Source organism: Drosophila melanogaster, chromosome X, assembly GCF_000001215.4.
Source record: "Drosophila melanogaster chromosome X".
Taxonomy (NCBI): Eukaryota; Metazoa; Arthropoda; class Insecta; order Diptera; family Drosophilidae; genus Drosophila; species Drosophila melanogaster.
Window position 1 is genome coordinate 18,911,927 of NC_004354.4, and position 16,822 is coordinate 18,928,748.

The following is a 16,822-nucleotide window of genomic DNA, read 5'->3' on the forward strand; positions in this document are numbered from 1 at the left end:
CTGCGCCTTAAAAATCAAATTAAATATTGCACATAAATAATGCACATTGCATTTTTCCTGGTGTATTTGCCACTATGCTCCCCTTCGAATTGTCCTTTTAAGCTCTACAAATAGTTGATGGCCCAGCAGCTGGGTCCTGGCGAATCAGGAGCAGATAGATTGCCATGTTGAGTCCAGGTTTCCGTTGGCACAGGGGGAATTACCTTGTTACTGGGTTTGTTTGAGCACCTGTAATTGTTTACGGAACCTGCATGTGTGTTGTAAAGTTATTTATATCCGTGCCAGCGCAGATATCCTTCGGATTGAATTCCACTATGGCTGTTTAATATTTTAATTTTTAAAATAAGTTTTTTTCCTTTTTTTTTTTGTTGGAAATATTACCGTAACCTGCAACAACTATTATTGTAATATATATAAATATTATTATACATTTAACAGCCGGGCTTGTTGCATAAAAATATAGGAAACTGACGGCGAGAGGAGAAGCTGAAGCCATACACCTATTTTCACATCTTTCTCATCCATCCGGACGGTGTTTCCTGGATAATCGTCCTCGAGGATGGCAAAGTCCAACGTAAGTACTTGTGTAAATGTTAACTCCTATCCAAAAATCCATACATTTTGCACTTTCTCAAACGGATCTGCAACGTTTTTCCAGAGGCAAATATCGCGGGAACATCCTGTCGCCACTTGGTCATCCCTTTCGCGGAGCATACTCCAATGGAAGCATCCAATCCAATGAGCGAAGTTAAAAAAAGGGAATGAAATGTCGCAATAGGTGCGCATCGTCACTACGCGGACAGGCGGCCATAGTGATTAATATGCCAGTACAGAAATGTTCGATTGAAAGCGCATAATTAAATGTGCTCACAAAATAATAAAAGTTAAGAAAATTTCAATTCATTTTTAAACTTTGTAAAACGATTTTTGTATTCTATATTTTTTGCGGAATTATTAATGAGCTCAGGAGCTTTGGGAGTCGCAGCAATTTGGATGGGCTTACGGAGCGCCCAAGCTCACGCCGCTTGAGCAAATATTAAATGCATTTTGGGTATTCAACGAAAATGGGCAAATTCAAAAAGGGAAAATCCCAGATGAAAACGATGCAGATGCAGATTCAGGGATGGTAAATTTGTGGCTGCTCGACGGAGTGAAAAACAATAAATAATGCAGCCAATTAAAACTTTGGCTGTTTGGCTTCAAATTCAACACCAACAGCAATAACAATGCGTTGGCCAACAACAAATGAACATGAGAATGCACATAACAACAAATGCAATAACAACTAATTGACAAGCAACAGAAAATTGAATGCAATAAAGCACATGGCATGTGGGTTAACTTATATAGCATGTACGTATGCGTTGTACATGCCATCGTTCCGATATATATGTATGTATATATATATATATACATTCGCCCATCGGAAGCACGCACTTAGCCATAGATATATGCTATGCTATATCCTATATGGTCATCTATCTGCTCGGTGTGATGTGATGGACAGACAACAATCAATTAAAAAAAGGGAAGAGTAATCAAAGTGCCAGCGCTGGCTCGACTAAAGCATACCCTATAGTACTAGTAACATGAGCTTGTTAGAATAATTATAATATAATAACTTAAATCCATCTGTTATTCATTAATTACCCTGGATTATTATGAAGCTTGAACTCTCCTACTTTTCGCAGTGTATCGACCAAAAGCGAAACAGAACCAGGAAAATCAATGCAATTTGACAGGAACACGGCGTTGCAGCAACATCATCTGACCGAGAAAAAGAAATAAAACCAGCTACAGGCTACAGGCCCGTCCAGCCTCTCCGGCTACTCGAAATTATTATTATAAACTTCTTCACTTTTAATGGAATTGTTATCAAAACACATTAAAAACGACAGACAAGCAGAATGAGTGAGTGAGTGTCGGTTGGAGGGGGTACGAGAGCAGGCAGTGGGGGAGAGGGGGAGGGGGGACATTGGAACGGTAAGGGGCGGCAAGGGGCGGCAAGGGGCGGCAAGGGGGCGGTGCTGGGGGAAGCTGGACGGACACGCAAGCCGAACGCATCGCAACGAGAACCAATCAAATGCACTTTGTCAATGCCAATTCACACAATAAATCTACAGCCAGATAGCAAAGTGCCAGACAAGAACGAGGGGTGCGGCGGGGGACTGGGCTCGAGGGGGGTCCCCAGATGTGCACTGAGAAAAAAAGCAGCTCACTTTGTATCCAAGAAATATCTGATAGTAACTCAAGCCTGTTTAATTATGACCTATTTATTAACGATCTCACAAACTAAAGTATTTAGGTTTGGTGACCCCAATCCATTATTATAATATTAATATTACAGCTAAAATTCATTTAATAATGATGCACTTGATTTTGCACTTTATTTAGATGGTGACTCTTTTAAAAAATGATCTTGCATTTAGAAACAGTTTTTCAATTTTAACATATAAGTCTTGTTGATTTGATACCAACAAGGTATTTAAATATGTAAGTTCTGCTGCACGAAAATACGATTTCGAACGATATGGAACTTTAAGCTTAGGCTAGTTATGAACACCTTTTTTTCTGAGTGTATTGTGGAGAGAAAGAAGTGGTGAAAAAGGGAATGGGTGCTGGTTTGACAGAGAGAAGAGCAACAAAAAAGCGAAACATGAGAAACGATTTCGGGTGAAAAAAAAACCGATCACCGAAATATTAACTTAAGCGTCAAGCCGAAACGGTTTAAAAAGTAGTAGACGACACAGTGAATGTAAACTACATATATTATATTATATTACTATAAACTATTAAATAAAACTGAAACGAGCTTGTACATATATGGATGCTAATATTAACATCTGATAGACTTTGAAGTTTTAGCTTAACCTTTGGACCTGTTAGCTTTGAAAGTCCTTTGTACTTTCGTTACCTGCAAACCAGGATCCATCCTGGTCCATCGCCAGCCATTGACCCCGAACCCAAATGATGGCCACGTGCCCCAAGGCTAAGGTGTCCAGCGAAACAGGCGATCAGGGAGGCAGTGGGGCCAGCAGACCGATGAGGAGCTTGCCACATGGCATGTGGAACTTGGTGGAGCTTGCTACCTGAGTCCTCGGAGCGAGCAAATTACGACCACGCCCTCTCCCACCTGGGGGACGATCAGCCTGCTGACACCTAACTTCTTTTTTTTTTTTGGGAGACTGTGATCTGGACGGCGGGAGTTAGGGATCTGGAACAGCTGCCGGTGGCAGTGGGGCCATTAGGACTCATTATGGTCTGCGGACTCCAATCTTCTCCTTTCCTTCTCGTCTGACACTCTGTTGATTTCTGCACTGACATTCTGTGGATTTAGCACTGCTCATTAATTTCTCCTCTTTTTTTTTTTTTCTTCGTAGGTGTCTAACCAAAACTAACAGAACAGAAAAAAATTGGACACGCTTCGTCGCCTTTGGACAAAAAAAAACAAAAAGTCGGAACAGACGCGGAGACAACGAATTGTCTCTGAATTAATGTTGAAAATTAAAAACTTCACACGCACCTTTCTCGACCATGAAAAACGCGTGCGACAAAGCGATATAGAATCGAGGTAGGAATAGGGTAATGGTCATAGAAGCAACACAAAATGGGGAAAAATAGCAAGATAGATGTTCCGAGTGTGCAGCCCATAGAAGTTTGATCGACGACACTGCGAGATAAGGGAGTCGCAAGACCCATAAACACAAGAGCACCAGAGAAACTAAAGACCACGGTGTGCATAAAATGGGAGATGGATATCTGGCATTACCCAGAATCAGAATCAGAATCACACAGAACTTTGTGGACCCTTCGGGCGAAACTACAAATACATAAAGTTGGATAATGAATGCCAAAAAGGGGAAAGTTTTCGGAGGAATAGAGCACCTTTGGTCTGCAAAAGTATCGTAGAATTCGAGAGCTTCATGAAAAATGACGTTCACAATGAGTAAGTACACCCCTCTATGTACATATATCCCTTGCGAAACTAAGAAAATACTCAACTTTTGAGGTTACTTGCTAATTTTATGCTCTTGCCTCTTTGGCCTAAGGTTATAATAGCCAGCTTACACTGAGCGAAAAAGAAAAAAACTTAAAAAGTTGCTTCGGAATGCATCTCAAAGTGTAATTGGAAATCAATGTTGTACGTAAGCCAGCAAATCTTGGCGAAGAAAACTATCAAGAACTAACCGAACTCTTCCAAAATTATACACTTTTGAATCATAATGGAAAGTAACTGTATTATATATATCAATGTATCTACAAATTGTCATCGTTTTCGTGTTGTGTAACCCTGCGGCCTTCTTACGCTCACTAATTAAGCAAATCGACGGCAAGTGCGTGTTCCGCGTTCACATCCGTCTTCCTGGCGGTGAGAGGGGCAAGGGGGGGGGGGGTGGTGGGACAGGTGGGGGTGACATGCGTCAGCGGAGAGGCATCTGGAAGGGGAGAGTGGGGGGGAGGGTGGTGGCTGGCAAGTCAAGTGGGGAAACAATGGGAATGCGTGGCTGATGAATTACTTGCGATGCGGAGTGTGAACAAAGGTGGTTGGCGAAGGGAAGGGAAGGGGGGTAAGAGATGGTCAAGTGTAAGCCCTCCTTTACCCTTAATTTCCACAAACAGCACAACCATCCCCCCTCCCCTTGACGGATTGCCAAGCTGCCCCTGAAAATGCAGTTCAGCATTTGAAAAGTGCAACAAGCACGAAGAAACATAAAAATATAATAAAACGAAATGAAAAGCGAAAGACGGGGTCTTCTGATGGTGATCAATCTTGGGGGCTTTGACTGGCGTCTATGCGTGGCACTCTAACATAACGACTTTAATATATTTATATGCACTAATGCATACCCATTCCTTATAGCGCTACAGCTACATACGTTGGCTGCATTTCAAATTTAATCTACAATATAAACATATATATGAAAACATATATAGCTATTCTCATTCTAAAATGATTAAGTAATGCTTATAAAATATCACAAATAATAATAAGCTATTTATCTTATTAATATAGAAGTTAAACCAATTGTTAAGGTTATATAAATAAAATAATACGCATATATTATAAGACATATATACAGCTTATGTTAACAATTTAATTCCCATATACCCCATTGAAGTCATTATGCATTGCATTGCAAATCTTTATGGGTGAATCCTTTTGACCAGAGCTTCTGGAAAATTTCCCATGTCCGCGTAACGCTTAATAATTTGACAGCTCGTTTGACAGATGGGTCAGAAAGGCAGAGAGGGAAAACGGGTCTCAATAATAAATTAGCTAAGAAAAAGCAAGCCGGACGACCAACAAAATGAGAACTGTAAATGGAACAAGAACTTAACGAGCGACAAATGCAATTTCGGAACGCATTTCAGCTTCAGCATTTCACGAGGACTTCGGGCCGAATTCGAGTTTCGAGTTTGTAGTTTGCAGTTCAGTTTCCAGCTCGCAGTTTTCTGCTTTCAGTTTTCTGTCTGCCTTAATAGCCATTAGCTGGGCAATTTTCTCAGCACACCAATACAGCAGCAGCAGCAGCAGCACACACACACACACACGGCCAGACGGACGCACACATGTATGAAAAATTGGCAGAAACGCATAAAAAAGAGCGCGGGCAAGGAGAAAAAAATCTGCGACAGGAAGCGGAAACTGATCGAATTGTCTGATGCTGTGTTAGGGCTGCACAAAAATCATCATCCGCCATGTTGGCCGCCGCCACTCGGTGCGTCTTCTGTCATTCTGATTCAGAATGCAAGGCAAGAAACTCATTACCAAGTTCATGAACTTTTTAAGCGGCATAACTTTGTTGCCACGAAATTAGTCAAGTTACCTTAAAGTATATAGTTTATTAATAACTTTTAATTCACAGTGGGGAGTAAGTATTAACAACGTCTTTACTTTGAGTATTAATAACAAATACTCATAATATTCACATTAAATTGAATAAATCGATCATACCCCTTTGCCAGTACGTTGCTGGTAATGGGTATGCAAGCAGTTGGGGCAACCAGATACCCTCGACCAGCTGCAATCTATCAACCGACAAAACGCCTGCAGACAGAAACAGAAGGAAGCAAACTGCACACAAAAATTAAAACAAAACAGCAAATAAATACCAAAAAAAAAAAAAACATAAAAACACACATACGAATGATGAAATAAACAAGCGACCCGAAAAAATTGCGGGCAGCCAAATAAACGAAAACTGAGCAGAAATGGATTTATGTAAATATTAATAAAAAATTCGGCCATAACAATTTGTATTCGGTGTCCGTCTGTCTGCGTCTGTGTGAGTGACAAATATACCAATTAAATAAATGCCAAAAAATAAAGGGCTTAATGCCAGAGGAATATGCAAATAAACATTTATTAAGCCAAATCACGCAGCAGAAATAAATCGAGAAACAAAGCGCGCGGCCATTAAAATGTGAGCGAATTGTGAACACAAAATATGGCTCATTCGATATGGGTTCTCGAAATGGCAATATGGATTTTAGGATTTTAAAAATATTTATCTTTTGGCAATTTATAAGATATTATTATTACTTTTTTGTTATTAGTATACAGGTAGATATGTAGGTATTAGAGATATATTTTGTTCTCATTAATATTTGTATATCGATTATGGGTTTTTAATAAACTTAAAGTTACTTAAGCTTACTTTAAAATATTAAAATATATTTTAGAACGAGATGCTTTCAGGTTCTTAAATTTTTCGGTTGTATAAATTATTTTAAATTTTTTCGTTTCTTATTATTTAAAGTTTTAGGAATCTAATTTGACAGCAGATATTATTATACCATCTTTTGTCCAACTAATAAATCTCGACTACTTCATTGATTTGTTGTAATATGACTCACGTATGTACATCACTATCCAAAAATATTATTCGTGTTTCAATTTACATTAGATTCTTATATTTAACACATGATAATTTGCAATTTCGGTTTCCAGGAATGAGTCAAATTCCTCTGCACCCAAAACCCATCTTTTGCCCCCATGTCAGCATCTTTTTTTGCGCTGCAGTTCATTAAGAGTCGACTTGGAGTCTTTTGGGGCCAGCAGCAGTATCTGTATCTAAGTGCGGCTATAGCTTTGGCTCTATCTCTGGATATGTGCGGCTGTCATTTGAGCGCCATTTATGCGGCACATTCAACACTATCAGCATTTATTCGAGTCTCCTGCCTGCTACTATACTCGTTTTGTTTTCATCTTTTTTTTGTTTTCCTCCTTTCTGCAATTTTGGTTTTTATTTCGCTATTTTTGCAGCGTAATTCCATAGACCAGTTAACGGGTGGCAAATCAGAGGGTGTTTGGGGCATGTGTGGCACGACAAGTGCTGTTGTTCTTGCTGTTGCCACAGCCGCCAACACTGATAACAATGTTGAATGATGAAAGCCATTGATGGGACCTGCAGCAATGACGTCCACCATGGAGATGATGAAGACGATAATGATGATGACAAAAGCGGATGATGATTAAGCAGTCGATGGTGCTCATCATCATGATGATGATGATGATGATGGCGTCTGGTTAAAACACACTGGCAAAAAAAGCGTGCAGCTGCTTAGATTGATTTTGTTGATTATAAAAGAAAGAAAACATCTTAGTGTCACTTAATAGCTATTACAATTTGTAAAAATAAAACAACACATAGAAGAAAATAACTGAGTTGTTCACAAAACACCCAATAAACTTTGTAATATTATGTGATATCTTTATCAACATTCTAAACTTGTACTGCTGACCCCGAAATCCTGCCACTTAACTTCAGAATAACATTACCCAGACTTTAACTGCATTTTTGAGTCGAATAACTTTAAAAAAAAAAAAAAAACTTTAAAATGTGTATCATTAGGTCTGCGGTTTGCATTGATCGAATTGAGATTATTTTGTTGGTAAACAATTTTGATTGAAAAAGTTGCGTAACGTTGTTGTTTTTCTCTCCGTGCCCACAGGCACATAAAACGCACACAAATCCACAGAAAGCTTCATATGAAGCGTATAAAGTTGCGCTTTATCAACAATGTGTCCAATTTATGTTGGGCGAATGGCATCTAGGAATAAGTGGGTGTGGCGGGAACAGGGAGAAGGGAGGAGGAGGAGGTGATGGCGATGGTCACATTCTGGCGATCCCTCCATGTATTGCCACTCCACTACCGCCATCACTCCTCATTTCTGAGCCACGAATCTCGCACTCTTTCGTCTCGTTCTTATTATTTTTATTGCTCGTCGGACGCACTTAGTCAAAGTGCAGTAACCCGGCCCCTCTTTCAGTCGACTCCCCCCCCCCCACTCCGACCAACCATTGCTATATAGTGGGGGTGGGGGTGGTAGGAACCCAAAAAGATAACCAAGAGCAACACGAAAAAATCAGATTTCATTGTAATTGATTTCTTTGATGCGCGCGAGGCATTTCAAATCTAAAGAAAGTTATGACGACTAAAGCATACCGTGTAGTTTAAGTTTGCATACGAGTTTCAATATATAACTAAAATAATAATATTTTTAATGTTGTTTATAAGTAATAAAGCACCAAGATCCTTTGTACAATGCACTTGTAAGCTCTTAGCAAGAGTTTAGTTTAGTAGTTGATTAGGAATTACACACAAAATCAGCTGACTTAAAGTATGCGTGTAATAAAACGGAATCTATACTCCAAAGTTAGCTCCGTCTGAGTACAGGGTATGAAATAAGTGTTGGTTGAGCATGGGAAGAGGAAGATGATAAGGTTTGTCGAGCGGGTATTTTTTGGGTCGCCGGTACTTTACACCTTTTTTTTTTTGAGGCTTACAATCAAGTGAGACAGACTAAAATTAGAGCAGCGTTGGACAAACAAGTCTTCAACGCCTTCGCCCCACCGCTCGGCTCCTCCTCCTTCTAGTTCCCTCCTACGCCATGCCTCCGTCTCTGTCGCACCACCATCTTGCCTCTCTTTCTGCGGCTGCTGCGACGACTGACAGATGCCGATGGCAGTTTGTCGTGGCTGCCGCTGTCAATTAAGTCAAATATGATCGAGTGCGCGGCGTCATAAATCTCATACAACTGTCAAATTTTAGACAACTTCAGACTGCGACACAATCCACAACTTACACTGCAAAAAATGAGACATTTCAACACAAGTTTCCTGTTGTGGAATATGCTAAAGCGGTGTTAATTCAATTAAAAAACTCAAACATTTTATAATGATTTTTATATCATGAACGAAACTTTTCGTAATTATGCTTAAATTAAATTGTAAAATCATTAGAATGGTAGCTATGCAAATCCGAAGAGTACTCCACTCACATTGCACACACTATTTCGCCCAGTGCATGGGCGAGCTGGTGTGTGTGCCGAGTGTGTGAGAGTGTGTCCAAGTGCAACACCCAACTATGGGCAGGCAATTGTGACTGCGACTCCAACTGCAGCCGCACATTTACAGCAATTAAGCCAAGACATAATCAAAGGTTGTGGATGGGGGGGATGGTTGGGGTTTGGCTTGGTGGGGGAGGGGGTGGTGTACAGGGGGGGTGGCGCAACACATTGTCTGGGAATCGAGTCGAAGAATGTTTAATTGTTTGCCTTTGATTTATACTCGCGGTGCAAACGAACTGCAAATGCAGCAGTGGGAAATCAAAACTGGTAGGTCAAAAAATTGAGAAAAATCCACAAATACTGCAATTGCATTCGGAATAATTTAAACTGTTCGAATATAGAGCGCATTTTATGAAAAAATAATGTCGTCCACTTTAATTCGCATCTGTAGTTGTTAAAAAACGTGGGTCTACAAAAGAATTGCCGAAACACTTAAAAGTTAAAACACAGCTAACGCAGCTAATGTGATTATTCAAACACTCACTGATTTGCTTCGATTAATCATTCGACTTTTTTTTTATGCACATTTTGTGCTTCCATTTCACGATTTGTGTTTCCAGTCCAATAATAACACCAACGACTTGTCAGTTGCTGCCTCTATTTTTGGTAAATTTATTTATGTTTCTCTTTCGAATTTTAGTTCCATTCACTAAACCGATTCAAAAAGCACTTTGCCGAGCGACTTGAAGTGAATAAAAGCCGCTCAAAATCCGCTCACCCCGCTTGCCCCTCTAACCACGCCACCGAATGGAGTAAATTATACAATTTAGTTGATAATCATATGGTTGGAATGGTGGGCGTGGCGAGTGAATGGCACACAGGTGAAAAATCAGGAGTGAGAGTTCGGCTAAGTGAATATTTGCTCTGAATAAATCAGCAGTTAATTCTGAGCGTTAAATTAATTTTTTATCTCGAGATCTAATTAAATATACGTTTCGAATAAATTAGCAAACGCTTGAAATGATTCATAGCTATAAGGGTATAGGGCAGTATTTGGTTTTTCGAGTCGGGGGATTAGAACTTGACAACCAGGCCAAGATCACAGCAGCCACGATAGCGATCGCAAGTGAATAAGCCAACTCCATTGGAGAACGGCGGCCAATTCAGCTCGTTGGCCAAGTGAAGCCAACTGCTGCAGTGGAAAATGCGATGAACGGATTGATTGAATCGCATTACACGAACCCACTTCGCACCACAGTGGTTTTTGCCCATTTCAGTGGGCAACCTAGAACCTGAACATGACCCACCGAAGGCTCCTCAGTTTCTCAGTTCCTCAGTTCTTCAGTACCGCGAATAAAGTTCAAGCAATTGGGGTTGAGAATACTTTTCCGCAATTATTTTTGAGTGACATTTAAACCTTTCGACATTGGCTTGAATTCCAAACCAAATTTGATTACCGACAATTTTGATTTGGGTCTTATATCTTGCAAAAGGTGACCCCAACGCTGATTGGAAAAAGTGAATATATCGGTTTTGTCTGCTATATAACTATTGTAATAATCTTTCAACTGGAGACATTTCGCATAGAATATCACTTGCTACAATTGAAACAATTCAAAATTGCTATTTCTCTAGAATTTTATTTTTTCAGCAAGTTAAACATTTTTGTTTTACATTTTCTGTACAAATTTGATGACCTCTTAGGGTCTCAACTATTTCCAAATTGTCATGGATTTTAAAGTAAATACATCTGTTGCCATTTGGTTGGTTAAAAAACTTTGTTTTGCTGAACTATTTTATCTTTTCAATTAACTCACCTTGTAAGCATCGTTTATGGCCACATTAGGCAACTTTAATCTGGATTAAATGGGCTTATTTTGTCAAATACATTTCATCACTCGCCAGCTGCGTCTTATCCACCTAATTAAATTTTCAATTTGGATTTTAGTGCTATTTTCGTGTTTCGTTATTTCCTCTATTTTTTTTTTTTTTCTGAATGTGTTTTTAATTTGTATGGCGGCCCACTGTGCGCGGTTGAGGCCGCAAGCCGAATGGCCCAATATGCATAGATCTTGGCCCCTTCCAGCCAACTCCGATCCCCTCTCGGAATGCTTTGCATCCAAAAATGTTTGTAGATTACTGCCGTGGCTGTGAACAGCATGATGCCATCAGCCATCAGCCAGAAACATTGACCGCCACTCGGACTTGGACGCCAAAGTCGGGCCTGAACTGCGACTGCGACTGGAATCAGGCGGAGTTATCTCCGTGCATTGCTCAGTGGCCTTCAATCGACAGACTGGCCCATGGAAATGAAACTAAATGAATTGTGGCTGTGGCCAAAGAGAGCCGGCGGAGGGCGAAAAGAAAAGTTCTCCCATGAGCTTGGATTGCACTGCACAAAAAGTGAAGTTAGAAGAAGTGAATTGGAATTGCGTTGTGGTATGTAAATGAAGGTTCAAAAGCACATTGCTTTCGTTAACATGCTCCCCTTAAAAAACTCTATGTAATTATCCTTACTTTTTTTGAGTCAAATAAAGATATTAGCTGTTTTTTCTCCCAGTGTAAGCCCAAGGTGGAGCCCTCTCAACTCGGTGTCGAGTCAAGACTCCGTTATCGCCACGCATATTTGCATGGCTGCATTTTCCTCTGCATCTTATTCTTCTGCTGCATATTTCCCATAATTTCTCAATAACTTACCGTATCTTAGGTTTTTTTTACATCGTTTTCGGATTGGCCTCTATATACAATAGATATATGTTTGTATGTAGCAAACAACAAATAGATGGGCAGTGAAATATTACGTTTGGTAAAACTTATAGATAAACTACATGAGACACAGAAAATCCATTTCCACAATGAAGCTGTGATACGTGAACGAAAAATATGGAACACTATTTCCACATGGCCATAATATATTCAAATAGCCATTTTAGAGTGAATAATTCGCCATGTTACCAATCGTGTAATCGCATTTAGCAGGTATATCTATGTACGTGGTACAATGGCCTAGGGCAAGTATGGAGATATATAGGCGCCCCCATATGATTCACACTCCACACTCGGATGTGCGAAGGAGAAAGCAACAGGCTGTGCGAGAGAGAGAGAGAGGGCGAAAGGGGCCCAAAGCAATTTGCATTTCGTTTGGAACAATTGACAAATGATTCATAGGCTCGGAATCGGAATCGAAATCGAGGCACCGATCGATAAGCGTTTCAACGGGTTGGACAGCTTCAGTCAACTGGACTCCCCCTCCTTAAATGCCCCCGCCACCAATCCCGCCCCCACACCCCCCCTTTTCCCATGAAGCGAGACAACGAGTGCCCTTGAAAATGGCAAAAACACATGCTCCATGGAGCTGCAGCCATCCATCGATCCATGCTCTTTTGTGGCCAGTCGCCAGTCCATTTGAAGTTGAAGTTGATGTGGATGTGAATGTGGAGTGAGCTGGAGTGAAGTGAAGTGAAGTGAGTGGCACACAAAAGATGCCTGGCAAAATGAGCAAACGGCAATGGCACAGTGGGCTCATTAGACAGGAACTTCAATTGCGCAACTATGTATGGTCGTTCAAAATAAGAAATGATCATTTTTATAACGTATAAGGGGTAAGAATTGCTACTACAAAGTTATATATCGATTCTTGGCCAAGTTTTTTAAATATTTACAATTTAGGATTGAAAATGGGCAAGTACATGAATGATTTACAATTTAAAGTCTTTCTTTAATTCGAGTTAAATAATTATTTAGAATTTTTTGATTTCCTTCAGCTCTGCCATTTGAATACATAAATTTGCGGACTAATTACGTGATAATATTCGAGTGCAACTACAAAAATTGTAGGCACTGTGCCACTTCGCAACATTCAACACCGCACAAGCATCATGTAGCGGCGAGTGGAAACCACAAAACGGCAATTACGTTGCCACATTGCCATTGAGGCGACGTATCCGTTCGGCCGGGCGCAGAACAAATACAATCATAAATAATATGATTATGATACCACATACTGCATGTAAGCGCACCTCGAATTTTCCCCTGCGCATGCGCAACCTGCATTCTAAAGAGGAGACCCCGAAGATCCAACAAAGTCGCGCAGTCGTTTGACAAACAAAATACAAAACACAAAAAAAAAAAAAAAACAAAAAAAAACTGACAAAAAGCAAGAAAACGTATTAAGAACGCCCCTTGCGTTGCTGCACGTTCGTTTTAGCCGGTCTCTGTCCAAGAAACTATGCCACATAAAGTCACATATTCCAACTATATGCCGCACAAACCATCTATACTTGTACGGCATAAAAGTCGAAAAAAAAAAATAATGAGAAAAGAAGGCACGTTTCGTTGGGACGAAATTTGAAATACACTTGTTCATTGGGTCACTTCAATTTGGCCTAAACAAAAAGGCAGCTTTCAAATATATTCCACTTTTAAATGGGGTATAAATTATGAAATATTAAATAATTCTCCTCATATATCGGGTTATGCTTTTGATATAATCTTACATACTCTGATGTGCAATGTGGTATCGTAATTCAGGAATAAAAGGAATATAACATTTTGTAGTAACCAAACAATTAGGGACTGTTAACTATTAATTACTAGATTATCTCGAATTTGTTTAATATTCTAGCCCACTAAATGGTTATATATTAGTAATCCATGATCGATTAGTAAACCCAAAATCTATTTGAAGGCATTCTTATTTTGCAATTTAGTCATCACAGGCTGTTGGGATAATCACAGTTCATATGGAACTGGCTTTGGTGAGGGTATGGAAATGTTATTTCATTATCGTGCCATGACAATCAGTCAGCACAACTTGAAGTCAACTTTTGCCGCTCGTCGTTCGTTGTTCGCTGTTCGTTGTTCCATCGTTCGACGATCGTTGTTGGTTGTTCGTCACGTTGTTCCTGGGTGTTAGCTATGCTGTTCAACATGATCGGGCCAGGCCAAGAGCCATGAGTAATATTTGTTCAACATAGGCCGCAGCAGCAGCAGCAACAGCGGCAGCAGCAACGCCCTTTTTTGTCGGCCCGCCCCCGCCCATTTTGGCCAAGTTAACTGAAAGCAAAACAAAAACCCAAACCAAAAAAAAAAAAAAAAAACCGAAACACAGAAACCGAAAACGAAAACGAACCGGACCAAGAGGTACAACGACTTTGAGCGGCGAATGAGACCCATTAGCAAAGTCAAGCGCCGCTTCGAATTTAACTGTCGCGGATTTCGAATACCCTGTAAAAGCATTGCATTAAACTAACCAAACCTATGTGAAAAACAAATATGAAATTGAAGACATAAACAAGATATTACAGCTAATGAAATTGTTTAAAATTATTATTTATCTTCTTTTAAAGCAGCCTGAACTTTCTTGTGTAGTTTTCATTTTTTGGAAGAAAAAAAAGCGCCGAAGTTTGGGGAAACTATTGTAATTGCGCACATATTCACGCGTACATATTTTTGGGTTTGTTGTATATATGTACGTACATATTGTATTTTATGAAAATTAAAATTGGTTTCAAGCGGCAGAATACTTCTTTTTCAAAATATGCTATGCTATGCTATGCAAAAGAAATGTATCCAAACTACTAGACTAGAATTTCGATCATAAATTGCGAAATGAAACCAATTTCTTCAAATATTTTCAAATATCTTTGAAAAATGCGTATTTTTCAAGAGTTGATCATGGTAATTTTTGTGATTAGGGTATCGATAAATCGCCGATGAGAACTCTGCGTCGCATGGGGAGCCCGCACTTTTTTCTCGATTTGTGTGTGTTGGTGGTGAGTGAGAGGTGGTGGGGGGGGGTGCTACTTTGGAGCGCAGCTGCTGGCATTGTTGTTGCTGTGGCATTTTTCAAATTTGCGCATTTGTCTGCGCTTTGCATAATTTTCGTCTTATTTATTTTGCGGTTTTTTCATTTCGTTTATTTTTTTACTGGCCGCTTGTCTCCTTCTTATTTTGGGTCATATTTTTTCGTGGTGCGCAGCAAATTTGCGCCGATTGCCGTAGTGTTTTGTGTGTGGCGGCTTCTAAGTGGCCACCAATGAAAAAGAAAAGAAAAGCGAACCAACGGCGGGCGCAGTCAATAGGAAAACAAAACCGCAGAACAATAAATGAGACTCGAGTGATACGATGAAAATACCAGCGAGCAGAAACAATAAAGTTCAGAGTTCGGCCTCCAAATGGGGCTTTAATGGTCACCCAAAATAATGGTGTGAATCGAGGGAGGGGCGTGGGGTGGGTTTTAGTTGCCTATTGCATATACACATATATATCTGACAATTGCCCAATTGTGCAGTTCACATTATTGCAATTTCTTAATTCGATTGGTAGAATAATTGGGACTTTGTCCAAAGTTCGGCATTGAATTGGTTATAACGAAACTTCGCTGTGTGGGCAATTAATTATTTTAGCCCTAATATATAGTATCTATCACAAATATTTTAATTAAATTTATAGAAATATTACAATAATATATATTATATTTTATGTAACAGCAGAAATAGTTTTGGTCAAGAGTTAAACGGCGACACAATTAAATCAAATACAATATCATCGGCACTTAGTTCAACTACACTTTCTGCTAAGCTTAGCTTAAATTTGATTCTATTTTGGCCCGAATTATGCCTCGTAACGAAATATGATATGTGAGACCCCGAATTAAGAGTGCCATTAGTCACCACATTTAACCTGCATAATTAGGCACTACTGTGTTACTACTGTTTAATTATACGTTAAATTTTACGCTTCGTTGCACTTTTCTATGGCTGACTTTAGTGGACTTTTTTACATTTCAGACAACATTTTACAATAATAAGAAATATAATATAGGGCTTTTGATTTTTAAAGCAATTTTAAATATGCTCTAACTTGAAAATCTAGGGACTATTTACTTAATTTCTTCTATTTATGATTTAATTAGAAGCGAAAAATTAGATGTAATTTCTTGGCCTTGCTGATAAAGTTTGGCTTTAAACTTTGGGAGAAGAACAATCTGTTGATCAATGATTAAAGTTCGTAGCATTGTATTTAAAAGTTCCTTTTTTTTAGAAGACGTCTTTCATGGCTGTGCTATCTCGCTCTGTCGCTGCCCCATTTGCCGCCCTTTTCTCGCCTCTCGCCGCATCCGCTGATTGCTTCCCACCCATTTACCATTTTTGGGGTGACTCGAGCAGAAGTCAATTCACCTACAAAAGTTCGCGGACCCGCAACATTTGACCCCGTGTTGCTGTCTTCCTCGCTCCTGCCAGCTCGTTGCCAGGCCTCGCCATTGCCGTCCTTTTCGCACCTTTTCGTGTAACAGTAATCCAGTTGCAGGCTTTTGAGCTTTTGTTGCAACACGCTTTTGTGGCACGTTCGTTGCCTGAGTCTTTTGTTTGCCACGCAGATTTATGTCATTCCTTTTGGTTTTCATTTTGAACGGCCAGCGCAACGGGGTGAGGGGGGCTTGCCAGAGACTTCAACTGACCGAAACTGCTGGATTACAGTGCGGTCTGGCTAAGTTGACCGGTCTTGGTAAAATTTTCCTTTAAA

General features: G+C 39.8%; 1 long non-coding RNA gene across 1 annotated transcript; it reads left to right on the forward strand.

The window, feature by feature from the left end:
* The first annotated feature begins 425 nt into the window (after positions 1 to 425).
* Positions 426 to 826, forward strand: lncRNA:CR44708 (long non-coding RNA:CR44708). The gene is made up of 2 exons (NR_123954.1): positions 426 to 574; positions 659 to 826. It is a non-coding gene; the product is annotated as a long non-coding RNA:CR44708 (long non-coding RNA).
* The last annotated feature ends 15,996 nt before the right edge of the window (positions 827 to 16,822 follow it).